The sequence below is a fragment of the Petaurus breviceps genome, unplaced genomic scaffold (genome assembly GCF_028583685.1).
Source record: "Petaurus breviceps papuanus isolate PSGF00001 unplaced genomic scaffold, PetGlider_PUasm1.0 179, whole genome shotgun sequence".
In the NCBI taxonomy this organism is placed as follows: domain Eukaryota; kingdom Metazoa; phylum Chordata; class Mammalia; order Diprotodontia; family Petauridae; genus Petaurus; species Petaurus breviceps.
This window is the reverse complement of record NW_027185779.1, coordinates 958315-985989: the sequence shown is the minus strand read 5'-3', so window position 1 is coordinate 985989 and position 27675 is coordinate 958315. Positions and strand designations below refer to the sequence as shown.

General features: G+C 39.2%; 1 long non-coding RNA gene across 3 annotated transcripts in view; it reads right to left on the bottom strand.

Moving 5' to 3' along the window:
• The window catches only part of LOC138160090 (uncharacterized), an 811791-nt gene extending 789645 nt beyond the window's left edge, over positions 1 to 22146 (bottom strand). For all 3 annotated transcript variants that reach the window (XR_011168069.1, XR_011168071.1, XR_011168070.1), the window contains exon 1: positions 22065 to 22146. This is a non-coding gene — a long non-coding RNA (uncharacterized lncRNA). The remainder of the gene's footprint in view (positions 1 to 22064) is intronic.
• Positions 22147 to 27675: the final 5529 nt, after the last annotated feature.

Below are 27675 nucleotides of genomic sequence, written 5' to 3'. Positions count from 1 at the left end.
AGTGTCTGAGGACAGAACCAAACTTGGGTCCTCCTGACTCCAGGGCTGGCTCTTTACTCACTGTGCCACCTAGCCACCCACTCCCATGCTATTCTTAAGGAAAAGATAAAGAGATCTGGTCTAGAAACCATATATTTGGAAAGTGTTCAGAGGAGTACAATAGGAAGGATGAAAGGTTCCAAGTTCGTGTCATACAAGAATCATTTGAAGAAACTGGAGATGTTTAGTCTACAAAAGATAAAATTCAGGAGAGATATAATAATTTTGTTTAAGTATTTGAAGGGTTGTCACATGGAAGATGAATTAGACATGTTTTTGTTTGTCTTAAAAGGCAGAAATAAAAGCAATGAGGTGATATTACAAAAGAATAACTTGATCCATTTTGTTAACTTTATTCTAACATGCTTTGAATGCTTCCCCCTTAAATCTTTCCTATATTTATCTTCTGTGTCCTCATTTATTTATGTTGTCTTCCTCCATTAAAATGTAAGCTCCTTGAAGGTAGGAAGTGGTTTTTTTTCTTCTCTTATTGCTAAAGCTAACATTTCTAGTACAATATTGATAACAGTTGTGATAATGGGGGGTGAAGCCAAGATGGCAGCACAGAAGCAGGAAAACTCCATATGCTCGCTCCATAACCACCTCAAATGTCTATAAAAAGATGACTCTAAACAAACTTTAGGGCTACAGAACCCACAAAGTGACCGAGAAAAACAAACCTCCCACTGAAGACAGCCCAGCAGGCTGGCAGGAAGGGCCCATCACAGTACACTGGGAGCAGAATCCAGCCCTGCAAGAGTCCTTAGTTTTAGCCTCAGGGCGGCAATGACCAGCCATGGCTGGAGGGACTTTGTGAGAGTGGATCACCAGCAGCTGTGGCATTTTCCAGAATTATCAACCCATAAATGCCAAAGACAAAGTGAGAGTTCAGTGTGGACTTTGTGGGAACAGGGGGTCCAGGAGTGCAGTCCAGCCTCTGCCCCTAGACAGAGAAGAAGCTGAGGCATGGTGGCCGCCTCCACATGGCTGCTTCAGAGCTCCAGGCCTGCAGATTGTAGGGGGAACAAGCAACCAGTCTGAAGGGTAATTGCTCTTGTTTTAACCTGCTTGGATCTGGATTGCTGTCTAGGGTGGAGGTCCTAGGGTGCATAACCAGTGTGCCAGAGCCAGTGGAGGCTTCTGAGAGGGCACCCAACTAATAGCTCTGGCAGCTGAGAAAACCCCAGTGATTTGGGACAAAGCTCTCTTTTCTGGAAGTAGAGCTCTACTGTGGCAAAGAGCTCAAAAGTCAAATAATTGAGTGACAACATGAGCAAGCAAAGGAATCAAAGCAAGCACAGCAATCTGACTTTGGATCCCTTTTTTGGGGACAAAAAGGATCAACACATGGAACAGGAGGGACAACGAAGTCAGAACTCCTGCACCAAAAGTTTCCAAGAAAAATATGAATTGGTTACAGGCCATAGAGGAGCTTAAGAAGGATTTTGAAAACCAAATAAGAGAAGTGGAGGGAAAATTGGGAAAAAAATGACAATGATGCAAGAAAATAATGAAAAGAGAGTCAACAACTTGACTGATGAAAATAACACCTTAAAAAATAGACTAACTCAAATGGCAAAAGAGGCTTAAAAGGTCAATGAGGAGAAGAATGCCTTAAAAAGTCAAATTGACCAGATGGAAAAAGAATCTCAAAAGCTCACTGAAGAGAATCATTCCTTCAGAATTAGATTGGAGCAAATGGAAGCTAATGACTGTATAAGAAATCAAGATATTATTAAACAGATCCAAACAAATGAAAAATTAGAAGGCAATGTGAAATATTTCATTGGAAAAACCACTGACCTGGAAAATAGATCCAGGAGAGATAATTTAAAAATTATTGGACTACCTGAAAGCCATGATAAAAAAAATAGAAATCATCCTTCAAGAAATTCTCAAGGAAAATTGCCATGATGTTTTAGAACCAGAGGGCAAAATAGAGGTTGAAAGAATTCACCAATCACCTCCTGAAAAAGATCCCTAAAAGAAAACTCCTAGGAATATCCTAGTCAGGTTCCAGAATTCCCAGATCAAGGAGAAAATATTACAAGCAGTCAAGAAGAAATTTGAATATTGTAGAAACACAATCAGGATAACACAGGATCTGGCAGCTTCTACATTGAGGGAATGAAGGGCTTGGAATATGATATTCTGGAGGTCAAAGGAGCTGGGATTAAAACCAAGAATCACCTACCCAGCAAAACTGAGTATCATGTTTCAGGGTAAAATATGGTCATTCAATGAAATAGAGAACTTTCAAGCATTCTTGGTGAAAAAAACAGAGCTGAGGGGTGGCCAGGTAGCACAGCGAGTAAGAGCACTGGCCCCAGTGTTGGGATGACCTGGGGATCGAATCTGGGCTCAGACAATTAGCACCCACCCAGAAACACCTGGCCATGTAACCTTGAGCAAGTTACTTAACCCCAATTGCTTAGAGGCAGCCAGGTGGCTCAGTGAATAAGAGCACTGGCCCCAGTGTCGGGATGACCTGGGGATCAAATCCAGGCTCAGATACTTAGCACCACACCCAGAAATAACTGGCTGTATAACCTTGAGCAAATTACTTAACCCCAATTGGTTTAAAAAAGAAAAGAAAAAACCAGAGCTGTATAGAAAATTTGACATTCAGATACAAGAAGCAAGAGAAGCATGAGAAGGTAAACAGGGAAAAGAAGTCATAAGGAACTTATCAAAGTCGAACTATTTACATTCCTACATGGAAAAGCAATCATTGTGACTTATGAAACTTTTCTCAGTATGGGAATAGTTGAAGGGAATATATATGTCTATATAGGAGGATTATATGAGTGTATGAATACATATGTGAGTGTGTGTATGTATGTATACAAATATACATAGGCAGAGGGAAAAGGTACAATTGAATAGGTAGGGATGATTCTTAAAAGGTAAAATTGAGAGGTGAGAGAGGAATATAATGAGAGCAGGTAGGGAGAGACAGAATGGGATAAATTATCTCATATAAAAGAGGCAAGGGAAAACTATTACAATGGAGGGGATGAGCAGGAAGGCAAAAGGGAATGAGTCAACCTTATTCTCATTGAATTTGGCTTAGGGAGGGAATGACATACACACTAAATGGGGGTATCTCACCCTACAGGAGAGTAGGGGGGAAGGGGATGAGAGGGGGGATGATGGGAGGGAGGGCAGGTGGGGGGGGGAGGGAAGTTAGAAGCACACACTTTTGAAAAGGGACAGGGTCAAAGTAGATAATAGAACAAGTGGGGGTCGGGATAGGACAGAGGGAAATATAGTCAGGCTTTCACAATATATCCACTATGGAAATGTTTTGTGTAGCTACACATGTACAACCTATATTGAATTGCTTATCTTTCCAGTGAGAATGGATGACGAGGGAGGAAGGGAAAGAATCTGGAATTCAAAGTTTTAAAATCAAATGTTTTATATATATAATATGCAACTGAGAAATAAGATATTTCCAGGCACTTGGGTATAGCGATCTATTTTGCCCTACTGGAAAGTTGGGGGGGGGGGGGATATAGGAGGGAGCAGATTATTGGGGGGGGGGGTCACTCTTTTGGGGTGGTGGGTAGGGGAAAGACAGGGAGAAATTTTTTAACTCAAAATCTTGTGGAAATGAATAATGTAAACTAAAAAATAAAAAAATTTAATTAAAAAAAGTGTGATAATGGACATCCTTGTATCACCCCCGATCTTACTGGAAATTCTTCTTGCTTATTCCCATTACATACAATGCTAGATAAATGCTACCTATCATTTTAAGGAAGACCCCATTTATTCCTATTCTCTCTAGTATTTTTAAAAAGAAAGGCTGTTGTACTTTGTCAAATGCTTTTTGCATCTTTTGAGATAATAATTTTGATTTGTTAGTTTTGTTATTGATATGGTCAATTACAGTGATAGTTTTTCTAATACTGAACTAGCACTGCATTCCTGGTATAAATCCTATCTGGTCATAGTGTATTATCCTCAACATAAATTGCTGGAATCTCTTTGCTAACATTTTCTTTAAAATTTTTGCATCTATGTTCATTAGGGAAATTGGTTTGTAATTTTCTTTCTCTGTTTTGGCACTTCCTGGTTTAGGTATCAGCACCATATTTGTATCATAAAAAGAATTTGATAGGACTCCTTCTTCACCTATTTTCCCAAATAGCTTATATAGTATTAGAATTGTGTTCTTTAAAAGTTTTATAGAATTCACTGGTAAATTCATCTGGCCCTGGAGATTTTTCTTAGGGGGTTCATGTATGACTTGTTCAATTTCTTTTTCTGAAATGGAGTTAAGTATTTTATTTCCTCTTCTGTAATCTGAGCAATTTATATTTTTGTAAATATTCATTCATTTCACTAAGATTATCAAATTTATTGGCATACAGCTGGGCAAAATAGCTCCTAATTATTGTTTTGATTTCCTCTTCATTGGTGGTAAATTTACCCTTTTCATTTTTGATGCTGGTAATTTAGTTTCCTTCTTTCTTTTTTTAAAAATAAAATTAACCAAAGGTTTATCTATTTTATTGTCTTTTTTCCCCATAAAACCAGCTCTTAGTTTTATTTATTAATTTAATAGTTTTCTTAATTTAAATTTTATTAATCTCTCATTTTGGTTTTAAGAATTTCTAATTTGGTATTTAACTGGAAAATTTTAATTTGTTCTTTTCCTAGCCTTTTTAGTTGCATGCCAAATCCATTGATCTCTTCTTTCCCTGTTTTATTCATTTAATCATTTAGAGATATAAAACTTTCCCTAAAAACTTCTTTCCCTGCATCCTATAAATTTTGGTATGTTGTCTTGTCTCATTGTTGTGATTTTCTTGGATGAAGTTATTGATTATTTCTATGATTTGTTATTTAACCCACTCATTCTTTGGGATTAGATTAGTTAGTTTCCAATTAATTTTTGGTCTATCTTTCCATGGTCCTTTATTAGATGTAATTTTTATTGCATCATGATCTGAAAGGATGCATTTGATATTTATGCCTTTCTGCATTCGATTGTGAGGTTTTTATACCCTAATATATGGTCAGTCTTTATGTAGGTGCCGCCTGCAACCAAGAAAAAGGGATATTCCTTTCTATTCCCATTGAATTTTTTCCAGAGGTCAATCATATTTAACTTTTCTAAAATTCTATTCATCTCTTTAACTTCTTTCTCGTTTATTTTGTGGTTAGATTTCTCTAATTCTGACAGGGGGAGGTTGAAGTCCCCCAGATGGTATAGTTTTGTTATCTATTTCTTCCTCTAACTTTCCAACTTCTCCTCTAAGAATTTGGATGCTCTACCACTTGGTGCATATATGTTTAGTAATGATATTACTTCATTGTCTATGAAGGATATAGTTTCCTTCCTTTGTCTCTTTTAATTAGATTTATTTTTGCTTTTGCTTTGTCTGAGACCAGGATTGCAACTCCTGCTTTTTTTAATTCAGCTGAAGCAAAATATATTCTGCTCTAGCTTTTACCTTTGCTCTGTGTATATTCATGTGCTTCAAATGTTTTTTTTTATAAACAACATATTGTAGAATTATGGTTCTTAATCCATCCTGCTATCTGCTTCCATCTTATGGGTGAGTTCATCCCATTCACATTCACAGTTATGATTGCTGTCTGTGTCTTAGGACTGTTGTTTTATTTTTATTTGTATCCTCAATACTTAACACAGTACCTGATATAATGTAAATACTTAATAAATGCTTATTGATTGATTGGTTGGTTGATTGATGCAAAGAAAAAGCTTCCTAACAATTAAAGCTATCCCAAAGTATAATAGACTACTTTGGGAAATAGTTGGTTCACCCTTACTGGGGGGCCTTCACTCAAAGACTGAATCACCATTTGATAGGAATGATGTAAAAAGGACTTTTGGTCATGACACTTTGAGATGATGTGATTCAATTAAATCTATGATCATTGAATATATATCAGTTTTCTCCAGAAGTGGCAAACAAGATGAGGGTCACTTTGGAAGGACATTTACTAAAGCTTCTCCTTTCCCCAGTATAGTTCACAGATTTCTTGATGTCCTAGACACGTTCTTCATTGGAAATTGGCTCAAGCTGGTAAGGAGTGATATGCTTTAGAGAGCAGATCCAGACAAGTGAACAGAATGCTGGACTTGGAGGCAAAAATACCTGAGTTCAAATCCTTTCTGAGATACTTATTAATTGTGTGACCCTGGGCAAGTCACCCAAACTGGTTGTGTTTCAGTAGACTCAATGACCTGTAAGGTTCCTTCTGGTTCTAAATCTGTGATCCTAAAGTCTGATTCAGGCACCAAAATAAAATAGAATAGGAATATTATGATCATTTTAAAGGTTATCAACCTCATTTTACAAATGAGAAAATTGAGGCCCAGAGAGACTAAATGGGTTTCCCAGTGTCATACAGATAGCTGTTACAGCTCTGGTATTCATGCCCAGATTCTCTGATTCCAAATCCAATGCTCTCTGCCCCTGCACCCAAGGATTCCGTCCTGAACCTCTTACCTTTAACTAGAATTATGAGAAAAGCATCATGCTGCAGTAGAAGGATCTGTTTTCTAACCCTGCCTCTGTTACTTATTTCCCCTGTAACCTTCAACTAGTGACTTTATTTCACTAGGCCTCTGTTTCCTCATCTGTAAAATCAGAGATTTGGTCTAGATAACCACTAAGACCCCTTTGAGCTCTGAATATCTGTTCTATGGTTCTCACTTGGTTATACTCTGAACTAGGTGTTTGTCATGCTGAGGCAGCAGCTCTCAGGCATTTGATATGCTGGTTCCCAGATGAGTATATACAGCTTTATATATATATATCTATATATATATATATACAGTATATACAAAATCAGTGGTGCCAAAGGGCTTCCATTGTGGCCCTAGGGTAGAAGCTCCATTTGGCTGTGGGACACTGGCCTGAGGACCCAGGTCTGCTCCGGAGTTTCTCTTAAACAACTAAGGGATTTCCTGCTTCCCACCATCCCCATCCACATAGGTAAGTCTAGTTGTTTCACATCATGATTCAGGCAGAGAGTCGAACTCAAAGGTCACTTTCTGTACCAGCCAAGTCCAAGAGGGTTAAAAGGACTAAGGTACAAGTATCTAATAACCCTATGTCATACCTCCTAGAGAATATTTTCATTTTAAAGGCCATTTACTTCCCAATAAATTTATCCTTAATGGTGGGGTTTCAAACAGTATGACAAATCAGCAGGAAAGATTACTGGTTGGGAGGTGGTGCTGAGGAGGGAGAGGTAATATAAACATGCCTTAAATCATGACACATAGGCAACTGTCAATTTCGTCTTTGTATAAGGCCATTTTTTTGTTCATGTGGGAAGCTCAGAAACAAACTGCCTTCCCAGATCTTAGAGATTAGAGATAGGTAGATGGCACAGTGGATCAAGAATTAAATTTGGGGTCAGGAAGATCTGAGTTCAAATGTGGCATCAGTTGAGAACTTGTCACCCATATTTTAGCCTTTGAGTGAATGTAGGATCCTGCCAATTTGGGTGGTCCCTCCCCTGGTGAAGATCACAAACCCTCCATGGCCTCTGATCCTGGGCAATTGTATTCATGCCGTTTCATCTATTCTCTGTAAGGGGTCCACCCAAAGCCTCAGAGGCCTGCTTGGCCTTTTAGCATTTTGCAAATATTCATTACAGCACTCAGACTGTCCATCTGTTTTCCCTCAGTCTCACATAATGGTATATACATATATCACACTTTAAGGTATGCAAAGCAATGTCACCTATATTCTCTTATTTGAGCCTCACAACAGCCTTGGGGGAGGTAGTCTTTATTATCCCTATTTTACAGATAAGCAAATTGAAGCTGACAAAAGTTAAATGACTAACCCAGGGCAACTGGGGTCTTCTTGACTTTAAGTCAGTGCTCTCTTTCACCTGACTCACTGCCTTTCCATGTCTTTTGTGGCATATTCATTTAAGAAGATAGTATTAATAATAACAATTCTAGTTTATTAATGCTTTACAGTTTGTAAAGTACTTTCCTTACAACAGCCCTGCCAAGTAGGTAGTACAAGAATTAGTATCTTATTTTAGAGGCTGAATGAGAGTAAATGACCTGTCCAGAAAAGTACAAGAAGAAAAGAAATAATTGAAGCATTTTACCCTGGGAATAACATTAAAATACTACCTGAAAATAACTTGATTATTTAATGGAACTTAGAAGCATCCCAAGTCCCACAACAATAGTTGGTACAGTGGATAGAATGCTGAGCCTGGAGTCAGTAAGACCTGAGTTCAAATCCAGCATCAGGCACTTACTAGCTGTGTGATACTGGATAAGTCACTTAACCTCAGGTTCCTCATCTGTAAAATGCGGGTAGCAATAGCACCTACCATCCAGGGTGAAGATCACACGGGCTAACTATAAAGTGCTTAGCATAGAGACTGGCACATAGTAAGTGCTGTATAAATGTTAATTATTATAATTCTTCATCTTCATGAGTTAATAATGCACAATAAAGTGATATCCTCAGCTCTCTATTACTGATCATTCTCATTCAGGCCTTATTCCTTGCAAACAGATTGTAAATATTCCCTGACACTAACAACAATGGCAGAGGCCATAGTAGGAAAGAGTCAAGTGTTCAGTAGCCACCATGTTATGGAGCTTCATCGATTACATTGCCCTACTCACAGCACCAGGAATGGAAAATTCCCAAACATACAAGATCCATTTCAGTGACCAACCCAGGCTCTTATGTGCCCTGGGTGGGCTGCAGGGTTTGGCAAACCCCAAACTACCAGAGGTGGTTTCAATAGTCTTGCATAACCAATGGCTGTCAAGCTCCAAAATGGCATCACCTTTCACCAGTGGGCCTTGAGTTTCCAGGCCAGAACATAGAAAGCCACTTTGTGGAGATAACCTAAGACTCACTTACTCACCCACCTAATCCTTGTGAAAATTCCTGAGTCCTAGGCATAGAACTGATGTCTGTCAAGAGTGGACTAAACAAAATTGTCCATGGCATATGGAAACCTGAGCATGATGGTTGAAAAAAAAATCATTTTACAGTTTATATATATATATTTTTCCCCTCTACTTTAATGCCATAATCATCCTTTTCAAAAGTGAGCATGGTTGGCAAGTTCTGTCTGAATTCCATGGGAAAGTATTTGGCAAATCACATGCTGACATGTTTATCTTGTTAGCTGTCAGGATGAGTAAGTATGCAAGCTGAATGCCATCATTCAGGCTGAATGGAGAAATAGCTACTCTTCAGGAAGTCTGACAAAATAAATATATTTTCAAACATGGTTTGTCAGGTTCCTATTAATCCTTTGTTCAGGACTCACCATGACTGACCTTAAGTAGACCTGTGATGACCCAGCAGCTTCCAATCCAACTGTCTCTTTGTTCCCCTCATTAGAGAGACAAATTCACTGGGGTAAACCAGTGATGGTGAATTTCAAAGATTTTCATATGGATATATTTAAGCTTCTTTTTTTCACATCAATTACACTGAAGCATTCCTGCCACTAAAACCCCACAATCAGACTCCCACAATTACTCTGCAAAAAGTGTTGCAGAAGTTGTATTGATGACTGCATTTGTACATGCCACTTTCCAGACCCTCCATGCAGGAAGACTAGGTGAATCTAACAGTATGCAAATATTGAGAAAATGGTAAAAAATAATAATAATAAAAATAAGAAAGACACTTTTTTTTTGGTCCTGACATACATGCAAACATGTGCCAAAAGCATTTTGGAAGGAGAAAATGCATCAGTTAGTGACACATCCCTCTCAACTTCAGTCTGCTGTTCATTGCGAGATGTCTTTGAGCAGAGGTTGGATGATCCCAAGGAGGGTATGATATGAAGGGAAGTACTTGGTCTGACAGACTTAGTAGGCTAGTCTTATACCAGACTAATTTTTAGCTTTTGAGTATCTAAAACAGAGGGCCTGACCTTCCTCAGACCACCAAGAAACTTCATCTATAGGAAAAGTGCTGATTCTGAAATGCTAACAACATTCTCTGGTGACATCATAGACTGAAAATTTTCTTAGAGCTTTCATTGTTTTTCCTCTTTGCTGGAAGGCCAATTTCTCACGGACATATGCTAGGCCTGAGCCAATACTAGAAGAATAGCTTTGAATGGTAGACTTGAGAAAGAAAGAGAAAAAAGAAATTAAACTAGATGTTGTATAATTTTAATAATTAAATTTGTCCCTCAAGATGAGTTGAAAAAAAATGCTTTGCCACTTTTGAGGGGTGGGGTACTATACATGTGCAGTGTATCACATACTAGGTGCCTGTTGATTGATTGAACAGTATTATCAGATACAGTTGACATACTTAATGCTTTTCCTGAACTACTTAAATTTATTTTCTTTTAGGTTTTCCAACACAGAATGCCCAGCTTGGTGGTGGGAAGAAGGGATATATTTCAAAATGAAGGTGATATTTAAAATAAATAAAAATCAAGTTAAAAAAAAGAAAGGGAAGATTAAGGGGGTTCAATGTGATAAGCATATGTGGAAAAAAGAAACAGAGTGGATAGATGTGGTAAAGTATAGGGAACAGAGTCCTGGATCCAGATTCACTAGACCTTGGCTCCAGCCCTACTTCTGCTACTGACTTCTCTGGACCTCAGTTTCCTTATCAATAAAATGAAAAGGTTGGTTTAGAATTCAGGTTCTTAACCTCAAGTTCAAGAATTTGGTTTTTGTTTTAATATTTTGATAAGTGTCTTAATATAATTGATTTCCTTTGTAATCCTATGTGTTTTATTTTATTTATTTAAAACAGGAGTGAGGAAACTGTGGCCTCAAGGCCACACCTTCTAGCTTCTTACTGAGTATAAGTTTCACAGAACAAATCCTTTTTTAAGGGGATTTGTTCTGTGAAGTTTGGATTCAGTCAAAGGAGCACACTTGAGGACCTGGAGGGTCACCTGTGACCTTGAAGCCTCAGGTTCCCCACCCAATTTAAAAACAACTTTTTCAGAAGGGGTCTGTAGCTTGATTAGACTGCCAAAGAAATCCATGACACATATAACAACAACTCCAACAATAATAATAACTAACATTTATATAGTGCTTCCTATGTGCCAGACACTGTGCTAAGCATTTTACAATTGTTACTTTGTTTGATTTTCTTTTTCTTTTTCTTTTTTTTTTTTGCCTTTTGGAGGGCAATTTTGGGGTTAAGTAACTTGCCCAAGGTTACACGGCTAGTATTTTTGTGTGGGTGTTAAGTGTCTCAGGCTGGAACCGAACTCGGGTCCTCCCGACTTCAGGGCCAGCGCTTTACTCACTGCGCCACCTAGCCGCCCGCCCCTACTTTGTTTGATTTTCACAACAACCTGGGGAGGTAGGTGCTATTATTATCCTCATTTTACAGATTAGAAAACTGATACAAGTAGAGGTTAAGTGACTTGCTCAGGGTCACACAGCTAGTAGGTGTCTAAGGCTGGATTAGAACTCATGTCTTCTTGACTCACTTTATCCACTGTACCACCTTTTTTGTTTTTGTTGTTGTTCAGTCATGTCCTACTCTCTATGACCCCATTTGGGGTTTTTCTTGTTAAAGATACTGAAGTGGTTTGTCATTTCCTCCTCCAACTCATTTTACAGATGAGGAACTAACACAAACAAGGTTAAGTGGCTTTCCCAGGGTCACATAGATAGTGTATCCAACCAAGGTCATATTTGAGCTCATGAAAATTAGTCTTCCTGACTCCAAGTCAGTGGTCTATTGTCTGCACCACCCAGCTGCCATAATACAATCACCATAATCATCATCAAGCAGTTAACATTTATATAATGCTTTAATGTTTGAAAAATGCTTTACAAATATTATCTTATTTTATCTGCACAACAATCTTGGAACATAGGTGCTATTATTATTCCCTTTTTACAAATGTGAGAATTGAGGCAGGAAAAAAAAGTTAAGTGACTTTCCCAGGGTCACAGTGCTAGTGTCTGGATTTGAAGTGAGATCTTCCTGCTTCCAGGTCCGGTGCTCTATCTACTTTACTACCTAGCTGCCACTACAGGAGGCTGAGAACTCCGGTTTAGATGATTTTTGAGGTTGCCTTCCAGCTCTGAGTCATTTGATTTATGGATGGGAGAAGAAAGACAACTATTCACATTTTGTTATATATTCCTTTTTGGTTGGGAAAACAGTGAGAAAAAGATTGTTGGGGAAAAAAAACCTAGGAAAGATTGGTACACCTGCCAAAACAAACCCAGGAACTGGATGAACAAAATTACAAAAAAGCTTTATACAAATAAAATCAGATTTAAATAATTGGAGAAATATTATTTGTTCATGGATAGGCAGGACTAATGTAATAAAAATGATCATTTTACCTAAACTATATATCCAGCACCATCCCAATTAAATTACCAAAAAAATTAGTTTCCTGAATTAGGAAAAAATAGTAACAATCTGGAAGAACAAAAGGTCAAGAAAATCAAAGAACTGTATCCTTGATAGGAATACAGCAAACAGTATACTGGGGCAGGCAAAGCTGTGTAAGAGACCTTATATTACAGGTGGAGAGCCTCAGTGTCGAGGATGAGTGAAGTGAAGGCCCTGGAGGACTGTGCCCTGGTCAGACCACATGTGAAATAGGATGTTCATTCCTAGGTATCACATTTCAGAAAGAATGTTGTCCTGAGGAGGAAAAGCAGGCTGAGGCTTTACCTTAAGGGAATAGACAATGACAGCGATCGATGAAGACGAAGACGTTTGTATTATACTTTAAGGTTTTCCAAGCATCTGAGACTCTCAAGCACCCTGCAAGATATGCTTTCCCACAGTTGTTATTATCCTAAGTGTGCAGGTGACTCGGATGAAGTCACTTGTCCTTGTTCACATAACCACTAACTTTCAGAGGCAGGATTGGAACTCTGGTTCCAGCTAACAAATATCAGTCCACTGGAGGACCTGGGGATGCTTTTCCTGTAGAAAAGATAACTTAGGGGGCACATCAGAACTGCCCTCAATATTGAAGAATTGAGGCACAGAAGAGACATTTGTTCTGCTTGATCCTAAAAGGCAGAACTAGGAACAATGGGTAGAAGTTAGAATGACTGAGATTTGGGCTTGATATCAGGAAAAACTTCCCCAAAATAGGAGCTGATCCAAAGTGGAGCAGGCCCCCTTCAAGGTAGTTGATTCTCCATTACTAGGGCTCACCCAGCAATGGGGAGATGACCACTTATTGGGGACAGTGTAGAGTGGATTTTCACTCAGGTATTGGTTGGACAAGATGACTAAGAAGGTCTCCTCACTTAGATTCTGTGATTCCTTTATGGGTCAAAAAGGGACCTGAAATGATTGAACCCTTCTGGGCCTCATTTTCCTTATCTGTTGAGTGAGGAGGTTGGTTTAGTTCAGAGGTTCTTAAACTTTTTGTATCATGGATCCTTCCCTTTGATGGGTTTGATGAAACCTCTGGACTCCTTATCAGAACAATGTTTTTAAAGGAAGTATAAAATTAAATGCATAGGGTTACAAAGGAAATCAATTATTTTGAAATATAGTTGGGGCAGCTAGGTGGTGCAATGAATAGAGCATTGGCCCTGGAGTCAGGAGGACCTGGGTTTAAATCTGACTTCAGACACTTAATACAAAAAACTAGCCATGTGACCTTGGGTAAGTCACTTAACCCCAATTGCCCTACCTTCCCCCCTCCAAAAAGAAAAAAAAAAGAAATATAGTCATCAATTCAGTGAGGAAGGAGTTCATGGACCCCAGGGCCCTGAACAACATAAATGTGCATTATTTACAAGAGTCTAACTTGTTCAAACATTTGCCACAAATATTAAATCACCAGACTTTCTTTTAAAACAGCAACATGAATGAAGATCATAAAGAAGTCCAGATTTCCCACATAAACTCCAGCAAAGATCTAAAAAGGACACCAATTTGAGTAACGATCAAAAACACCAGAAATAAACAGTAAATTTCTTCGTCTATCACAAGACTACATAAAAGACTCCAGAAGCCTGCAGGAATGGGAGAGAAGGCCTATCAGGGAAACCAGCTTGAGCTCAAGTAAATACTCTGGAAGTTTACCAGCACTTTGACTAAAGATTCTATCTGAGGGTACCAGAAGGCAACAGCACTCTGACATAAAATGTTCCAGGAGGGCCTAAAGACTGTAATATTCTGAGCACAGATATCAAGGAAAGGTGGAAACATGAAGTAGAAGTCTGGGAAATTGAAATCATGACCAAACAGGAACTACCACCCCATCTAAGAGTCAGGGAAGCTATAGATTCTGGCCTGGACACAAAGTATCAAATCAGGGACTGAGAGGTCAAGTAAACAGAAGAAAACATTAAATACAGTGAAGAAATACTATGGATCAAGATATATGGATGAGGTTAACCCACAATAGGGAGTAACAAAACAAAGAAAAGCAGAATCTCAGAAAAAAAAATGGTTTTACTCCCAGGATTCCAACAATGCCTGGAAGAAATGAAGCAAGAGGTTAAAATAAAATGAAATAAGTGAAATAAGAGCTCTATAGGGGAAAATTAGAAGAAGAATTTAAAATAGAAAGTCAAAAATCTTAACCACATAATAGAACTCCTAAAAATGAGAATGGTACATACAGAACCCAATGATTCCTAGAAATAACAAGAAATATTAAAACAAATCAAAAGATTGGGAAAATAGAAGACTAGGGAAAAGAGGTTGAAGAGAGATTTTTTTTTTGCTTTTTTTTTGGAGGGCAATTGGGGTTAAGTGACTTGCCCAAAGTCAAATGGCTAGTAAGTGTGTCAAATGTCTGAGATGTCTGAGGCCGGAATTGAGTCCTCCTGACTTGAGGACTGGTTCTTTATTCACTGCGCCACCTAGCCGCCCCAAAGAGAGATTACTTAAGAATTGTTGGGGTCTCTGGAAAGCATAACCAAACAAAAATAATAAATGAAAACTAGCCAGATTTATTAAAACCAGAAGGCAAAGTGAAAACAAAAAGAATCTACTAGCAATTTCCTGAAAGAAATCCCAAATTGAAATTACCCAGGAGTATCATACCCCAAATCTAGAGTTTCCAGGTTAAAAAAAAATTGCTGCAAGTATTTTTCAGAAAGAAAGGATTCAAGTATCAAGGAATCACAGTGAGGGTCACACATGATTGTACTGTCATTTTATACAGGCTATCAGTCTCAACGGGTCATGTATGACTGGTTAGCCAATGACCCTTGGTGCCTATAGAGGGCACAGAACTCTTGACTAAAGATGTGAAGACACAATTGAGGTAGGAATCCGTTTTTGAAACCTGGGTTTCTCTCTGTGCCTCTTATCTGAACATCTGAGTAGAATACATTATATTTTCAAGAGTTTCACTTCAAACATCCATGCTCGGAAAAGAAAAAAAAATGGTGCAAAAATTCTAAGACAAATTAAATTCTATTTTTACGTTCTGAGTGCTCACTGAATTGAAAGCTCTAGCATAAGAATGAAAACTTGGAAGCAAATTCATTTCATCAGACTACTTAAGGGCTTTATAGTTATGAAGTACTGGAGATAGAAGCCAAGGGGAGCAAATCAAAATGGGCAGCCATTGGGAAAAGCTCTGACTCTGGATTCAAAACAGCTAGGCCAAAATCCTACCTCTGCCTCTTACTATGTTTCATGACACAGGCAAACTATTAAACTGTTTTGTCACTCAGTTGCCTTATCTGTAAAATAAAGTTTATAAGAGCTAATTTAAGTAACAGGCTTTTAAAGTCCTCTTCAATCTAGATTCCAGTTCCCTTTTCAGTCATTTCATATTATTCCCCTTCACATGCTCTTTGTTCTGGTTAAATTGCCTTATTAGCTTTTCCCCATACATGACCTGCCAACTCCTACCTCCGGACTTTGCAAAGATAGTGCCTTGTCTTGAATATGCTCCCTCCCTTGCTTCTGCCTTTGAGAATCATGGCCTTCCTTCAGAGCACATTACAGGGGAGAGCCACATAAGGCATGTCCTCATAGTCCCACTTGATGCTACTATGCTTGAAACCATTTTCTATTTGTATAGACTTTAAATTTGACTATCTCATATCTCCAGTGGAATACAAGATCTCTGAAGGCAAGATCTATTTCATTTTTCTCTTTGTACCCCCAAAGATTATGTACCTTGTACATAGTAGCATTTTATGAATGTTTATTGGATTGGTTATTTCTAGGTTTATCATTCATTACTCTCTTTCACAGACTCTGGTATAGTCCCAATGACTATCTTGCTGTTCCCCATACATGACATTCTATCTTCTCCCTGCAGCCCCCCTCCATCTTTTAGAATTCTTAGTTTCCTTCAAAGTTCAGCTCAAATGCTACCTCTTTCTGTCTTATTACCTCCAGCTCCTACCTGCTGTATCTCCAAGGCAATATTCACAGCACTGAAGGCGACTATGAAAATGATGGCATAGTTCTGAATTGCAAAATATAACAGACTCTCCATATAGAAGACAGAAGTAAAACATTTATTCAAACACCAGAAAGCCAAATCCCAACACCAGAAAGCCAGATTCCAACACCAGAAAACCAAATCCATCATAGCAACAAAGAAGTTAATATACCTTATCACCACAGGAAGCAACACCATCCCAAAGCCTTCCCACAAACGAACACTCACAATACTAGCTGTCTGCTTGCCTGCATCCTCTCTGTCCTCCAGCTCTAACTTCTCTGACTCTCAGCTTCCTTTGGTCTCTGCTCCACCCTTCCCGCTCCACCCATTCAGCAAACTCCTCCCACCACAGGTTCCATGTGATTACATTCAGCCTATTAAGGGGCAGAGAACATCTTCAAATTCCCATTCTCATTACACTCCCACCTCTCCTTTCCCCCCCTCCCTAACTACCTAGTCTTTATGTATGTGTACATGTAGTTTCTGCAGATAAAATATAAGCTCCTGGAGGGCAGGAACTGGTTTGTATTTGTCTTTGTAACACCAGCACCTAGCAAATGCCTGGCCCCATGTAAGTTTTTAAATGCTTGTTGTTGATTGAATTGAGTAAAATGCTAAATAAATGTCAATTGTTATTATTTTTGGAGAACTGGTATCTTTTCCCACTGGGATGGCTGTACAACCTTGCTAATAAGAGTACTTTGAAAAAGATCATCCTTTTGGGTTTTTGAGCTCGGGGATTGTGAAAAAGTCTCTCTAGAGCTCTACAGTCAGGAGAATGCTCTATGGATTTCAGCAATCAGGGTCAGGCTGATATTTTTAGTCAAGATTTTGCCTTGCTAAGCTGGGTTCCACTGTGGTAGTTTTTTATTATTTCAGTGACACTTGCTCCCACAGAACATTTTCTTCCTTGTAACACTGATCTCTTAAAAACCAAATCAAATGCATCAAATGCAAAACTACTTTCTGTAATGAAGATAGCAAAAATCCAAACTCTAAACATTGAGCCAGTCCCTTTCTCTATCAGTGCTTTCCCAGAGATCCCTGGAAACCAAATGGTTCTCCTTGCCATGCCATCATTCCTCCTTCTGTTCAAATTTTATTTAAAGGATTCTAGACCAATGACCACTCATGTCTTCATTCGTGAACTTAAGCAAATATTTCTTCACTACTTCAAGGACTGGGCTTCTTGAAAGCAATCTGAAGTAGTCTTTGGAGATGAGCACATTACAAAGCTTTTCCAGAAACCATCTGTCAGACTCAGGTTCTGGGCAGCAGCACTCAGCCCTGTTAACCATGAAGCCCAGAATCCTTCAGAAAACAACATTTTTCACCCTTGCTTTATTAATCTGATTCCCAAGTAGAGTCATCTTAAAAATACATTTTTATCTGGCTATTTTGTTTATTTTTTTTAAATGTTCAATTCAACAAAGTTTCTGAATGCCTATTGCTTACAAGGCTCTGTGCTAGGCAATACATGGCATGCAGAGATGACAGTGTCCCTGGCCTCAAGGAGCTTACAATCTAGCTGGGGGAGAAGGAGAAGGATAAAATAAGGGCACAAGTGAAATCCAAGAAGAATACGATGAATGACAAAATAGAAGGAAAATAACGTAATATGGAGGTCCATAGAAAGGAAGGATCCCAACGGGCTGAAGGTCTCACTGAAGGTTAAATGAAAGAAGTGATATCTGAGTTGGGCTTCAAAAGATAACTATCTTTTTTTTTGACAAGTGAAGATGTACAGTGAGGGCATTCTAGGTAAAGGGATCCTGTGAACCTTAAGGCAATCTATGAATGTCAGTTGTGACAATAATTATTAGCAAAGCCATAACTAGGAATTTTTTCACATGGGGCAAAAACAGTTGTGGGCAAGGGGTGGTGGCAGTGGTGGAAAGGACAATCCAGTTTAGATACAGACAGACTATGGGGGAGGGCAGGGAAAATAGACCTTGGAAGAAGGCATGATGGAGATGAGACCTTTGGAATGGGGGCCAGAAATAAGGGTGGTCTGATGGAGGATCACAAGACAGGGTTTAGGAATGGCATTCACCGCAAGAAGAAGCAATTCCCATTGCTGATGTTAGCACCTAGGGGAAAACATCGTTGGCCCCATGTTAGTTCCAAGTCTCCATTTCCCACCTGTCTACCTTCTTTTGTACTTATCCAATCTTCCCCCTCTCCAGGTACATCTTTTCCCTCAATTCTTCAGCTTTGTTTTACATGTTGTTTTCCCCCATTAGATTGTTAGTTCCTTGAGGGCAAGGAGCCTCTTTCTTTTTTGGCACATAGTAGGAGCTTAATAAATGCCTATTGACGACTATTGATGGAACAGGAATTGTTTGTGTGTTTGGCAGATTGTAAGGAATCCAATTTGACTGAAGAGAGTACATACAGAGTTATAGCAGAAGATAAGACTAAAAAGGAAGCTTTGAACAATAGAGAGGACTGCTTTGTTTTTTCAAAGGACCTGGGTTCCAATTCCAGCTCTGGGGTGAAGCTACCTACTTTCTGCTTGTATGAATTTGAACAAGCTGTGCTTTGGGAAGGTAGATCTGGTAATGTGCTTGAGATAAGTTAGAGAAGAGTAAGGACATTAAAGCCAGGGAAACTCTGAGAGGTTTAAGTGATTTGTCCAAGGTCACAGGAAACCAATGCCAGAACCAGAACTTGAACCTAGGTGCTCCAACTTGTGTATCATGGCAGAAGTGAAGGCTATTAATCATACACAGAGTGCTAAGGGTCATAAAAGAGTCAAAGGCAACACCAAGATCATTAGCCTGGTCAACAAACCAGGCACAGCAACAGAAAGAGGGAAGTTGGGAGAAGGAGCAGGTTTCAGAGTTCTGAGTCTAAGTTTGAGGTGGAGATAATACCTACAAGGCAGTTGAAAATGTGTGTCTAGAGCCCAGAGAGAGGTCAGAGCTGGAGATACCAATGAGGGAGACATTTTCACCAAGAGAAGAGGTTTTCAAGCTTTCTGTGCTGCTACTGTGGTTAGCCAGGTGGCATCGTGAAATTTGATTCTATTATTTCATGAAAGGCTAACAATCTTGTTACTATAACCACCCCTTATTTATATTTGTAGTTAGTTTATATATTATATTATATAATTTATATCTTATATTATATGTTACATAATATTATATATAAACTATTATAAAATAGTTTATCTATTTATTGCAGAATTGCAGTATACCTCCTCCTTAGTCCTCAGGTAGTCTAGGTTATATGTAGTCTCAGTGTACATAGTTAACATTTCAAGCACTATCCTTAAACAGATAATTAAACCTCCCTAAGTAGGTGGCATCCTTAATAAGACAATATACAAAATTGGTTTTCAAGCCATCTTTGTGGGATCTTCAAGGAAACTATGTCCAAGAATAAATATAAAAGAATTTTATCCAGGGCTGGTTGTTTAAACCCAAAGCCATGGACAAAGTACATAGACTCACATACAGGGATGAAATGGGGCAGGGCATCAGACAGGGAACCAGATGGAGAAGTTAGATGGCACAGTAGATAGAGTAGTGGGCCTGGAGTCAGGAAAAGGCTCATCTTCCTGAGTTCAGACCTGACCAGATGTGTGGCCCTAGGCACACGTGTTTGCCTCAGTTTCCTCATCTGTAAAATGAGCTAGAGAAGGAAATGGCAAACTGTTCCAGTAACTCTGCCAAGAAAACGGTCGTGAAGAACTGGATGTGGCTGAAAGAACTGACCAACAGCAACAGACATTGACACGAGTGAGATACGTGGTAACAGTGCAGCGAGGATGCTTGAGGCTCACCTACAAAAATGGTGGGAAATGAACCAACAAGTCATTGGCTTTTTATAATGGGCTGTGACTTGGGATCAGCCCAATGGTGCTTAGGTAAGCTCTATGAGGTTTCACTACAGCAGAGAACACTCATATTAATAGACATGGGGGCATCTCTTTTGTTTTTGTCTATATCTTTATATCAGTATTTTTACTTGAAATGTACTACTTTTTTTTTTTTTTACAAACACTGTGGAGAGAGATTGGAGGGTTTTCATGTGCTAGCTTATACAGGAAGGTGCCACATCACATGGAAACACATTGAAAGAAGAGATCCAGGGGGTGGCTAGGTGGTGCAATGAATAGAGCACTGGCCCTGGAGTCAGGAGGACCTGAGTTCAAATCCAGCCTCAGACACTTAACACAAAAACTAGCCATGTGACCTTGGGCAAGTCACTTAACCCCAATTGCCCTACCTTCCCCCCTCCAAAAAGCAAAAAAAAAAAAAAAAAGAAAGAAAGAAAGAAAGAAAGGAAGAAGGGATCCTCAAATGCTTCAGGAAATTTTCATCTAACCTAGTACAACATGATAGAGAATAAAGAGAGGCAATATGTCAGAGTGGATGGAAGGCTGACCTCAAGGTCAGAACAATCAGGGTTCAGGTCTCACTTCTAATTCAGTCTAGCTACGTGACCTTGGACAAGTCACTTAATTGCTCAGTTCCCACAGGCAACTCACCAAGAGAACAAGTTATAAAAGAGTTCATCTATGTTGGTAGAGGGACTTACTCCACTGGGATTTCCTTATGTTGGTGAAATCACAGGACTAGCCAAAACAATAGTGGGACAGAACCCCAGAGGGAGAGTTGGGAAGCCTTGGTCCAAGTCTCAGCTCTGCCACTGATTAGCTCACTAGACAACCTCAGGCAAACCACTTCCTCTCTCTGAGTGCCAATTTCCTCATCTGTAAAATGGGAGTAGGATGAGTGGACGTAATGTAATGCCAAGGAAAGGCAACTTCCCAAGGTTCAGAATACCAGCATAGGTGCTCTCCATTTTATTCAGTGACAAACCAAGAACAGAGAAGGTCAAAACATGACATCATTCAAAATACAGCATTTACTAAGTGTGATTAAATAATCTCCAAGTACTACCCCACCCCAGGACCTTCCAATCATTCAATCAATTACAAAGTCCCCGTTCTAAATACTTCTCCACCCCTAGGCTGTACCTTCATTTAGTCCACCACAAAGCCCCTCTTCTCAAATGGAGATTAGTTTCCAAACATAAGTAAAATACATTCATTTGCTCAACCATAGAATACAAAAAGGTCAAAAGTTCCCCACCCCTGGATCACAATTGAATCTACCCTAGAGTTACATCAAGTTTAAGCTCAGCACTTAATACCCAAATGGAGGTCTTTTCTTCTTCTTGACACGAGGCAAGTTCTCAGCAATCTTAGTTCCTGGGGAGACAAGGCTTAGCAAGGCCACAAGATACATTGCCAGTCTCTTCACTAATTCATCCTCTGTCTGTAGAACAGTCCTAGAACCCCTGAAAACGTTAGCAAAACCCTCTCCCAGGATTTCTGTAAACATACAACAAGAAAATCCTTCTTCAGGGCTTCTGAACCAACAGAAAGGTTCCCAGACCCCTGCAACAACAGCACTGTCCTTCACCAGTAGACAGTATTCACTCTGTCTGCAGGACAGTCTCCAGACCCCTGCAACAACAGCACTGTCCTTCCTCAGTGGACAGTATTCACTCTCTGTCTGCAGGACAGTCTCAGGGCTTCTTAACCAAAAGCCAGGTTCCAGGACTTCTTCAACAACAGGACTGTCTTTCACCAGTGGACAAATCTGGCAAAAGAACATCAAAACAGACAGACAAAGTACCAGCAAAACAGCCATGTCTCCTCAGTCCTTGGCAGCTCAGGGGGCAGGTCTCAAAAGTCCAGGGCAATTCAAAGCGGCACTCAGCAATTCTCTCAGTCTCTCTCTCTGCCTCCACGAGGTGCTGCTTCCAAAAAAGTTCTTCTGCCTCTCTCTTGTCTCTCCAAATCTACGTCACCAGCTCCTCCCAGTTCAGGACTCTCTTTTCACATCAACAAGTCCATCCCACAGGTGGGATTAACAAGCTCTGGGTTTTAACACAATCAGTTTGAAAACCAAGCCAATACAGGGGAATCTTTAATTGCCATTACTATAACAGTGGACTAGATTTTCTTTAAAGTCCATTCCAGTACTAACATCAAATGAGATAATATTTATAAAGTGCTTAGCCCAGTGCCTAACATATAGTATGGGGGGAAGGAGTAAGAATTTATTAAGCACCTACTGTGTACCCTGGGCCAAGCATTTTACAACTATATCATATGATCCTTGCAACAACCCTGGAAAGTAGATGCTATTATTATCCTCATTTTACAGTTCAGGAAACTGAGGTAGGCAAAGTTTAAGTGACTAGCCCAGGGTCATATAGCTAGTAAGTATCTGAGGCTGGATTTGAACTAAGGTCTTCCTGATTCCATGCCCAGAACTCTAACCATTGTGCAACCTAGATGACTCAGTAGGTTTAATAACTGCCTCAGAAAGTGCTTAAATAAATATTTATTCCCTTCCCTATCATTTTGTGATTCTAGTCAGTCTAATGGATGAGTTAGAGCCACACATACTTTCACCGTGTTACATTATCTCTCCCTTTGGAGAAGAATACTTCTTAATAAAAGGCTTATTTCTTCTCCCAGGGCCATATGGGACAATGCTGACAATGGCCCTTTGACTTTCCAACCGAAAGATCAATTGGATTTCTGCTGGAGATTTTGTTTCTTTTTTTTTAAACAGAGCAAAAGCCAAGGACATATTTCTGTATAATGGGAACCTCTGCCAAGGTGGGGTTCTGAGATGCTGTTATGGTCCCAAGTGCCACAACATGAATATTAACACCACCGATCTCCACCCATCACTGCAGCACCTCCTGTATATTTTATGTGATACCTCCACAAAGGAAAATAGACAAGGGAAATACATTCTTGCAGTCACCTAGGAGACCAAATGTGCCTCTTAATTTTGATGACAGCCCCTAGTAAGTGAGAGACTCATGTCTACTTTAGCTAAAGCAGGTTACTCCCAGATTCACTCTGATCTTGTATTAAAATTGGAGCTAATTCTTCCGAAGGTGTGAGATATTTTGTTGTTGTTGTTTTAACAATTTACTTCAGAAAAAGAAAAGTAATTGTAGACCAAGGAGGTCAGAGGCAGAAAAAAGGATCCCATATATGTCAAAGGGTAAAATATTCACAATAGTAATTTTTGCGTTAAGCAAAAACACTGGAAATAAGTGGGTAAACTGTACTCACTATATAATAGTATTCCATTACATTCATATTATTATGGGGTAAGAAGTCAGAGAAAATTGGGAAGACTTGTAGGAAATGATGCAGAGTGAGAACAATTTACAGAATGACCACAATAATGTAAATTAAAAGAGCATGAGAAAATATCAGAATTCCAATTAAACACAATGACCAATCTTGGTTCCTGTAGAACCTTCCTCAGAAGGGAGGTGGTGGACTACAGGTATGGAAAAGGATATATACTGCTAAATACTTTCTCAATGAGATTTTGTTTGGCTTGGCTGTTTTTCTCTATTACAAGGGAAGGAAAGGTCTATGTGGGGGAAATTACTTGGAAGTGACAGTATTTTTTTTTAAAAGCATCAAAGTAAATGAGCTCAACCAGGAAAACACCGTACATAACCATACATAATAACAGCAACATTGTGTGATGATCAATTGTGAATGACTCAGTTCTTCTCAGCAATGCAATGATCTAAGACAATTCCAAAGGACTCGTGATGGAAAACACCATCCACATGCAAAGAACTGATGGTCTCTGAATGTAGATGGAAGCATACTAGTTTGATTTTATTTTTTTCCTTTTCTTCTGTTTCTTCTTTCACAGCTGTGACTAACATGGAAATATGTTTTACATTGCTTACCATTTTGGGAAGAAGGGAGGAGAGAAAAATTTGGAGCTCAAAATCTTGTAAAAATGAACGCTAAAAATTGTCTTCATGTGTAATTAGGAAAAAATAAATTATTTTAAGAATGTTAAAAAAAAAAAGCATCAACAGAACGTTAGGGAAAAAAGAGAAAGGAAATGCTCCTCACAGCCAAGGGTCCTAGTTCAAGTAGAATGTGGGCCATCTAAGAATAGGTAGGCACTTTCCATGAGGGCAATCATGACTCTCCTTGGGAGTAGGTAAGCGGTTGAGATCTGGAGGTCTGCATATGATTTCCCCCATGTATTCAGTCAGCACATCATCTGCTCCCAGAAGTTCAGCCCTAACTAGACAGGAGTAGCAAATGGGGATGATTATGATGATCCATAGGACGACAACTTGTAACAATAAGAGAGGCAGCAAGGTTGTGATAGGAATAATATTTACTGGCATATTCCCACTTTTCCCTTCACCCACAACTCAGAGTAAGTTTACTCCTCTCCTCCTTCCTTCCTTCGACATGGATCATCTTTACCTAAAAGGACACAAGACTGTCTCCAGGAGTTAATTGGGCCTAGTTTCTTGAGAGTGAAGCTTCATCATCACCTAAAGGCATTATAAAGTCTGAGCCTTAGTTTCCCTCAGATTTGATGGATTTCTGAAGACTTTATGACTCACCATGTCCTTCTCCTTACCCTGACCTAATGACCAGATGCATTTCCCTATGGAAATGATGGAGGCTACATCCAGAAAACCCAAGTGTTATTGTGATCTTGTTGCACATTCTTGCTGTGTTAGGGCAAAATGGGACTCCTTTTCTTAACTGTTCAATGACTTTTGCGTGTCTCATTTCATCCCATTATTAAACTTGAACCAAGAGGGTATCGGCATTAGAGCTGCATCCAACATTAAGGTATGGTGGGAAGAGAACCAGACTTAAATTGAGAAGATGTGATTTGAAGTCCCGACCCTGTCACTTATTAGCTATGTCAACTATATGACTCTATCAACAATGTATTAATGTCATTATATTCCCACACTCCCTCCAGTATTTGTCATTGTCTTTTTCTGTCATGTTAGCCATATCTGATAGGTATGAGGTGGTATCTCAAAATTGTTTTGATTTTCATTTCTCTAATTATTAGTGATTTAGAACACGTTTTCATATAACTATTGATGGCTTTGATTTCTTTTTCTGAAAACTACCTGTTCATATATTTTGCTTATCCCTCTTTGTTCGTATGTGCCTTCTCCCTCTAGTTGCACGTTTTTCTGATAATATTCTTTATCTTCCCAGAACAATTCCTCATGTGCAATAAGCTACAACCTGTTCACACCTATCACATACCTCACCATTGTACTTTGGGTAATCCTCAATCTCAAATATTTACTTGGAGACCATATGGTATTCTGTGAACCAGATATATATATATTATCATGTATATACAATTATCATTCAGTCAACAGCTATTGACACAGGAGAGTAGGTGTCTCTGTGTATTGCATGCATTCGTGATGTTGATAATGAAAGAATCCTCAAACAATGTTATCCCCTTAACTGTTAGGTCCTTCAAGGACCTTTGTGTGATTTTGACAGATGCATGGGAGAAGTGTGCAGAGCTTATTTCAAAACACAGTAAAATGTCTAGATGTTCCCAAGGTGTCTAGAAGTGATTAGATACAATTGGGAAATAAGGGAAGTTTGTCTATGGGGCTGTGCTACATGAATCAATAATCATTCGTTAAGTATCTAATACTACGTGCCAGGTATTATGCTAATGCCTGGGGATTTGAAGACAAAAATGGAACAATCACTGCCCTCTAAGAGCATACATTCTAATGGGGGAGACAACATATGGATACAAAACCTACAAAAATCAAATAACGTTGAAGAGGAAGGCATTAGCTAAGGAGGAGGAAGAGGAAATGTAGGAAACATATTACAGTAAGTGACTCTTGAACTGAGTTTTGAAGAAAACAAAGAATTTTAGGAGGCAGAGGGGTAGAGAGAATTGATAATAAAAGCAAGGGCTTTGAGAATAGAGGACGTTTTTAAGTCATGTGACCAACAAGACGAAGGACTAGACATTTTCTCTGTTTCTAACAACCTCTCAAATCTCTTCAAAATTTTGTGCAAGAGATAAAGCAGGGGCAGCTAGGTGGCACAGTGAATAGAGCACTGGCTCTGGAGTCAGGAGGACCTGAGTTCAAATCTGGTCTCAGACACTTGACACCCTTACCAACTGTGTGACCTTGGGTAAGTCACTTAACCCCAATTGCCCTGCCTTCCCCCATCCAAAAAGACCAAAAAAAAAAAAAAAAGAGAGAGAGATAAAGCAATTTCAACTGTGTTGGGGAGTGATAGGACATATTCTACAGAGTAAGATGGGGGCCTTACAGTGGGTATGACCTGCAATGAATTGGTGCTTAGAGTAACCACTTTCACTGCCTCAGGAGAAGGAGAATCAGGCCTCCTGAGGGCAATTGACCTCCAGAAGAGTGGGAAGGCATGGACCCAGGGAGGAGATTTCATGGAAAATGGGGGAAAACTAATTATGGGGAAGATAAAAGTTAATACTAAACTATACAATCATTGACATGGGAAAACCCCTACCATTGGGGTACTTACGCTTTCCATCAACTGAAAGAATTGTTATTTTCTTGAGTGAGTCAAAAGAAAAATAACAACAGCAAAGAACATCTGACTAGTAATAATCATATGAAAAAATGATACAAATCACTAATAATAAGAGAAAAGCAAATCAAATAATCCTGAGGTTTTGCCTCACGTCCTGCAAATTAGCAAAAATGACAAAAGATGGGAACAGTTGATGTTGGAGGTATGGGCAAGACAGGCCACTCTTGTTGATGTAATTGTGAAATAGTACAGCCATTTGGAATTATACAAATGAAAAGAGTGAAGGATAATGTAAAGTTGAACTGGTTCACTATAGGGTCCAGAGGGCTGGCCATTTTGCAAATATTCATCATGAGCACTGCAACATTAGATTACCAAATATCCCCTGAAAGAATGTTCCTTATTGCCTCTAGATGTCCCTCCTAAGAGACTTCTCCAAGGAGAACCAGTGAGCCATCCTTCCACTGAGTTGCAACTTTCTTCTGACCTGTGGTTTGATTTATACTGAGAATGTAAAGACTAATATGACTTAATTTCTCCAGTCCCATACTTCCTCCTTGGTCTGTGGATAAAATCTCACATTTGAAGCATCAGTGGTTAAATCAATGTCCATAGATGGTCTAAAAGCTGTGTGATTCTCAGTACGGCCATCACTGCAGAGCTTCAGGAGCAGCACTAGCCACCAGCCACCTAGTAATTGCTAGTGGTAAGGTCAGACTGCAAATTCAGGTCCTTTGATTCTGGGTTTCATGCTTTTTCCCTAAGGATCTTTAAACAGAGAGGGACAACATAGCACCTAAAAACAGCAGATCAAGGCTCAAGCCCCACCAAATTTTGCATCATGATTTGCCTCCCAAGCACTTCAC